The following is a 5810-nucleotide window of genomic DNA, read 5'->3' as shown; positions in this document are numbered from 1 at the left end:
TGATACCTTTGTGCTTACCACTTTCTGCTAGTCTAAGACAGCAAGATGGCTGTGGTATAGCCAAGGAAATATTTCAACAGAGCTTGTCTGTATCATTCCCTCCTGCCCACAGTCTCTCACTCCAGCACTACTCACAGGGTGGCTCCCAGGCTGTGAATTGTTTGTTGCCTGCTCACAAGATTAAGTACAAAAACTGAAGGGTAGGCAAATAAAAAACCTTTATAGCAATTTTACATTACTGCAACATCTAGGAGTTTGTTTTTATTATGATTTCCAAAAATTATCAGACCTTGGCAAATCTGAAACTTAAAAACACTCTCTTGTGTACCAGCAGGGCCAATGTTAAATACAGCCTGGATTAGAGCACTTCAAGTTTTTGTGACTTGAATAGAAAAAAAAAGTGTTCTGTCTCAAAACATAAACCACACTCCATGCCAGACCATTCTTGTAGCATAACTCCTTTGAGTACTGAGGTCTTTTAATGGTTAAGAAACCCCCTACAAAGGCAAATATCTCTAATGGAAATCTTGTTTATATCTGCTATTAACACTTTAATCGTCACCTTCTACCTTGGCATAATAAAGGGGGAAAAAGACACATCAAGTGGTACTGAAAGTGTCTAGGAACTATCTTGAGTAACAGTGAGAGTAGTCATAGTGGTTTCCAAGCTTAAGACCAAACAGCCTTTAGTCCTAGAAGTGTAGCAACTGAAAAATTAAAGGCTGCTGCTGCTACTCAGTTCCCAGATATTGCAGTGACTGATGATTTCTGTCAGTTGAATATCTCTTATTTTTGTTTGCCATAATGTAAATAAAAATTTATTCATAGATAAAATTCAGCCAATAATTTACTAAACTATGTGACTTTGTTTCTTGAAATGGTGCTATTGACTTAGCAATGTCTTTAAATAGCTCCACACTATCAGTTAGATCTTGCCAGCAAAATCCAGCGTGACAGAGCACCCTGAAATTCAGTGGCATAAAACAACAGTGATTTCTCCTTGCTCACACATCTGCAGTTTGGCTGAGTGTTAGCTGATCGAGGTTGGCCTCAGATGGCCTTGGTGCCGCACTGCAGATTTGGTTCAGGTGAGGTCCATGTGTCCTTCACCTCCCTCTTCTCATGGGACAGAAGCACAAGAGGGTGGGTGGAAACACAGATGCCTCTTAAGGCACTGTTACTTCCCCTCATATTTCATAGGACAAGGCAAGTTACATGGCCAAGTCCACAAAGAATGCCATGTCTAATGGGAATAACTGAGTAAGTGACACAGACAAGGGAATGGATATGAGTAGTAATGACAGGATGGAAAACTTACCATATCCAATGAGAATCTTACTAAAAACTTTTTCATGAGACCAGGGACTGTTGTCTGATACACTTTCTTTCTTTTTCTTTTTTTGGTATTTTTAATGACTGAAAGAGACCTAAAACCGAAGCCTCTGAAAGAACCATTTGTTCTTGCCAGTCTTGTATCTGTCCTCAAACTTGACCTTGGCCTGTTGTCAGGCCTTGCATTTGAGAGTAGGATCTCTGAAGACAACCTTGTTGACAACAGTTTTGTCCAAGGGAATATCCACAGGATACCTTGTGGGCATGAGGTGATTATAATTATAAACTTTCACAAAAGACTTGATCTTTGACCTCTTGGTGATTTTCTTCTTGCCCATGGCACTTTGCGGGGATAGCTATCAATTCCACTCACCAGAGCATGGCTGTAGGGTCGGTCTGAGGTGCCACCTTCAATGTTCTTCACGATGACTGCTTTGCGTCCGGAGTAGCGACCAGCCAAGACCAGCCCCACCTTCCCAGGTTTCCTAAACTTGACCTTTTTGGCAGCAACCACTCGGACCTACAGCAGAAAGCTGATATACTTTCCACTATGGCTTTTGCTATGTAAAAAGCCTCCCCCAAAGTTGGTAGATTAAAGCAGCCATCACTTATTAGCTTATGATTATATGATTTGAAAACTTCAGCTGAGCTCCCCTGAACAGTTGTCCTGCTGGTCTCGTTCACATGGTTAGATAGCAGGTTTCCTAGGGGCCACTTGGTCTAGCATGGCCTCACTCACCTGCCTAGCAGTTGGTGTTGGACTGCTGGCCAGAGTGGCAAGGGTGACAGCGCCACATACTCCAGCATTCCAGTGTGGATTTATTCACATGCTGAAGGTTCAAGGTTTCTAGGACCAGCAAGAGAGAGCAAGCTCGAATGCACAGATGTTGATAAAGCTTCGCTTGTGTCTCATTTTCTATTAGACCACTGGTCAAAGGTGATTTCCTTCAGCCACGGCCAGATTCAGAATACACAGAGGCACAGATACAGAGAATGTGGACAAATTGTGAGCTGTTACTCTGATAGTCTTCTATACCTGATATTGTTCCTGACACATCATGGGCACTCAGAAATACCAGTACCAGTTGAATAACTGAGTCCTAAGATTTGTCTCCTTTGGTTTGTTATCAGTTATAGACATTTAAAATCTTCCAGATTATTACTGACACGTGAGTAATATATTGATCTCTACCAGAGTCAAGTCTCCAGTGATATACTTTCCACATAAAGGGGCCGTCAGAGGGATGTTTTTCAGATTTCAAGATGTCACAATGTTTGAAACTAATACATTGGATGATATAATAAAAATCCAAAACATTGGGTTGGAACAAACACAGTATTTTTTAAAAAGGTAGTAAGTCCTGCATGTCAGTACTAAATTTATTATTTTTCAAGTTGAGAATGAAAGGCCACATCTGGTTGCAAGTCATTTGAAAAAGATGTTAGGGTTTAAATAATCCTGAGTTCAACTGATGTTCACACTGTAATGTCCAATAAAAAATAAAAATATGATTTTTAGCCTACCTGGATAGATATATAGTATTAATATCATCATGAGGAAGCCTAATAGTACTGGTAAGAGCATAACCCAAACCTTTCATGTATTTCTAGATGCTCCATCTAAAGAACTTCCACATATTAGGATATTTCTCCAGGAAAGCAGCCAAGATGGTGAACGAGCTGGAAATCATTTTACAGGAGGAAAAGCTGAGAGAAGTACAGGTATGTATCCTTAAAAATAAAAGGGGGGGGGGGAACTTTGAGAAACGTGTTGTTGCTCTTCAAAGTCTGAAGAGTTATATCCTGTGAAAGCAAAAACAATCAACCTGTGATGTTCCAGCTGTTTCCTAGAACCGGTAGCTAGAAAGTTACAGAGGCAGATTTTTACTCTATTCAAGGACTAACGATTAGACACAAATGAAATGGAACACCTGGTAAAGAATGAGTTCCCCTCACTGGAAATATTCAGGCAGACACTGTTTGACCATGTCCCAGAAATGTTTTAAATTTGGAATAAGGTTGAACTAATGTCATGTAAGTTCCCTACTAGATTCAAGGTTGCATCTAGTGCTTTGTATGTGTCGAGGAGAGGAAAGGTTTCAGAAGGGAGGGCTGTTGGGAATATTAGAAGAGACTATTTTTACTGGGATTGGCGAGAAAGTTCATTCGGGGTTTGTCGTGCCATCTTATTGAGAAACCTGAATGAACTTTTTAGCCAACCCAATATATGAATTAAGTTAGGATAATAATGTTGCAGAGTACCAGACTGACTAGAAAACGGTCAAGGTTGTTTTCTAATGGAAACCGAATTACTGACAAGTATTGCCAAAACAGGACTCACAAATCCATTTCAAATAAGGCAAAACTGGACATTTTCTATTTTAATTATTTTCTGTACAGATTCTTTTGTTAGCACACCCGTGAGTTTGCCCTATCCTTCCAGGAAAATGCATGCTTTTGTCTTCTACTTTCCTCTTCTCTCAATATAGTGATTTTTATCCTTTTATTACTGTTAGAGGCAAACGTTTATTTTTAAATCATAAAACCCTTTTTTATACTTCCACTAATTAATTCTGTCTGTGGCTGTGTTTTGTAAAGCACTGCTTTTCTGTATCTTGAAGTAGAAACAAAACTGTTTTTAAACTGTTCCCTGTGATGTTAAGCACAAAGAATAAAACAAATAAGTCCTTTTCACTGTCAAGATTTATCTGTTTCAAATTTTTCTAAAGCACAAAGCATTATTAATGAAGCACTTAACATTAAACTCCCAACAGTCTGGTATAAAACAACAACAGTAATCCACCAGATAAAGAGAAATATGGAAATAAGTTTTCAGTGGGAGCAGGGGAAGGATTTCTGCACTTTCAATAGAAGTTTATAGGTTTCGAGTTCCATTCTTGTATCAGAGATATGGAAAAAGAGAAAGTGAGTAATCTTTTTAATTGATTCCAAAAAGTTGAGAAAACAGTCGAGTAGGTCTGGAAATGAGGGAGAGTTTGAGTGAGTGGGTGAGAGGAAATTTTCTTTTTCAGTTTGCAAGCTGAACCCCAGGGATCCAAAGGAAACTGAGCAGTAAAAACCAGAAACACCATCTAGTTGCAGGGAGGGGACCATGCCAGGAAAGAAGGCTGTCGGTGAACTCAGAGAAACACCCACTGGATAATCTTTGTTAGCAGAAGAGATGGAGGGTTCTATTAAGTCTGTGCCTGATAGGAAATGAGTTGGTGCCAAAACCTGCTAAAGGAGTGGGGAACTGCATTTTAAAATGATAATCATGCCTTTTCAGTTCAAAAGAAGGTGTGTGAGAAGCTATGAGGGATGTCTTTGGGAAGAAGAGGCAACATAAAGAATAGAGGTCCTTTGGTATATATGATGTTTGAAGCACATCCAAGTTTTCAAAGATCATGTTGTACATTTATCATTTTGCCTGTTTCATTGGTCTTCCTCTATAGAAATGATGCAGCTGATCCACCTGTCAATAAGCCATACCTATGGACACTTTATACTTTTGGAGATAGACTGGACTAAGACCAGCCAAATCTTGAGCCTTATCCCCCTCGTGGCCAAGGACAGGTAATGTGACATGGGTGGCTGTGGTTTAAAGTAGTATTTTCCCCAAGAAATCTAATTTCTCTAAGAGACTTCCCCAGTAGATACAGTTACTTAACACAAGTCTACAGATACAGAGATAACAGAAATATTACCCATTTCCATAGATATTAGTCTCATATGAAAGATTTTCTTTCCAAAAAAAGTGAATATGCTTATTCCTAAAAAAAAAAAAAAAAAATATCAGATATAGGGACTTCCCTGGCAGTCCATTGGTTAAGACTCTGTGTTCCCAATGCAGGGGACACAGGTTTGATCCCTGGTAGGGGAACTAAGATTTCACATTCTGTGTGGCCAAAAAATAAAAATAAATTTTTAAAGAAATAATCGTTTAAAAATAGGATATGATTTTATGAAACTGCCAGATTTTTAAGTTTAAGAATTAACATGATTGTTGCACTGGGCGCCTTCCACGTGTCCATGTCCACTCTTCCCCTTTCTCCATCCTGCTGCGACCCACGAGGCTACCCTAGGTGACCTGTGTCAGCGGGATTCTCTTCCCTCAAGTTCGGGGTTCAATTTTGCTACTGGGGTGTATTGGCAGGAGAGAGGAAGGAGGGGAGGAAGGTGAAAGAATTTAGTCCCCAGCTCCCTCTCTGCCGAGTCACCTTGTCTTGGCCTCTTTCTTCCACTAGAAGCTAGAACTTATGTCTTCCTTCTCTCCTCATCACATTGCCTTCTCTGCTTCTAAGTCCCAATAACTGTTCTCTCCCCTGACACCTTAAGGTTTAGGGGTGGTAGCGGCATTCAGTAATTACTAGCCCTGGGGTTTTCCTATACTCTGTCTACTCATTTTTAAATCTATTTATTAAACTATCCCCAAATGACCCAGGGTTGGTGATGCCATTCCACACTAGATGATTTTAGTA

The 5810-nt window shown here is 39.8% G+C and overlaps 1 pseudogene across 1 annotated transcript; it reads right to left on the bottom strand.

Moving 5' to 3' along the window:
* Positions 1–1381: 1381 nt before the first annotated feature.
* LOC145535757 (large ribosomal subunit protein eL27 pseudogene) lies at positions 1382–2392 on the bottom strand (annotated as a pseudogene). The gene is made up of 2 exons (XR_014075490.1): positions 2369–2392; positions 1382–1852 (listed from the first exon to the last, which is right to left on the bottom strand). The product of XR_014075490.1 is annotated as a large ribosomal subunit protein eL27 pseudogene (transcript).
* Between the last annotated feature and the right edge of the window lie 3418 nt (positions 2393–5810).

This window comes from Giraffa tippelskirchi, chromosome X (genome assembly GCF_054371585.1).
Source record: "Giraffa tippelskirchi isolate mGirTip1 chromosome X, T2T-mGirTip1v1.2.pri, whole genome shotgun sequence".
Taxonomy (NCBI): domain Eukaryota; kingdom Metazoa; phylum Chordata; class Mammalia; order Artiodactyla; family Giraffidae; genus Giraffa; species Giraffa tippelskirchi.
The sequence above is the reverse complement of the archived record's forward strand: the minus strand, read 5'-3'. Positions and strand labels throughout refer to the sequence as shown.